Genomic DNA, 875 nt, shown 5'->3' with positions numbered 1-875 from the left:
TTTATGCATTCAGGCAAATATTTAAAAATAAACTAAAAATTATAGATTCATATTTGAATAAGATAAATATAATTGTGAGTCTTCATCAAGCATTTAATGACTAATTTATACAATGTTCAATCTTGCTTAATCATTAATCCATCCATGACAGATTTAAAGCTTCAAACAAGAAATATGTATAAAGACAAGTATGATTACATTTGATAGGTAAAAATTGTTTTGCATCTCTCTAAATAGAAGAACTCCAAGATTTTTTGAATAAGAAAGTAAATGTAATATAATTAATTTCTAGTCAATAGAGAAATTAATTTTCTATGTGGTATGAGGAATTATTTTAAGAAAAATATATTTCTCATATCCACATTCTACTTGTAGTTTGTTTTTAAAGTTACTTCTTTAGAATTTATTTTTTACTTTTTCATAAAATTATGCATTATTTGAAAAATATAATTATGCATACCTTTCACATAGCTTCTTTTGTGGAAATCTACGCATCTTCTGCAATACTCTCAGAGATAAATTCAGTGTCTTTTGCAATGTAGAAGGTTCATGGTGTTTCAAGTGAAATAGTCTCTATTAAAATTTGAATGCAGTGATAATTATCTAATATTGTTAATGGCATTCACATTATGAAGACATTCACATAGCTAATGTATTGACGATTTTATCAATCATGTAGAGAAGATAACAAATTCATTCAAAATTTATGAACCCAATACAAAAACCCAAACAGAACCAACAAAACTGAGATTTATAAAAATATCTTAATGAGTTTCCTAAATGACTGGAATGGAAGGGCCCATGTGCTGTACGTCTTAGAATAGTATGAGATGCTGTCTTCCAGAAGAATGGCTGTTTTAACATAAAACACTGAG

This window comes from Alexandromys fortis, unplaced genomic scaffold (assembly GCF_014885135.2).
Source record: "Alexandromys fortis isolate MF-2015 unplaced genomic scaffold, M_Fortis_MF-2015_v1.1 scaffold_8_1_9099942, whole genome shotgun sequence".
NCBI lineage: Eukaryota > Metazoa > Chordata > Mammalia > Rodentia > Cricetidae > Alexandromys > Alexandromys fortis.
Note: the sequence above shows the minus strand (reverse complement) of the source record.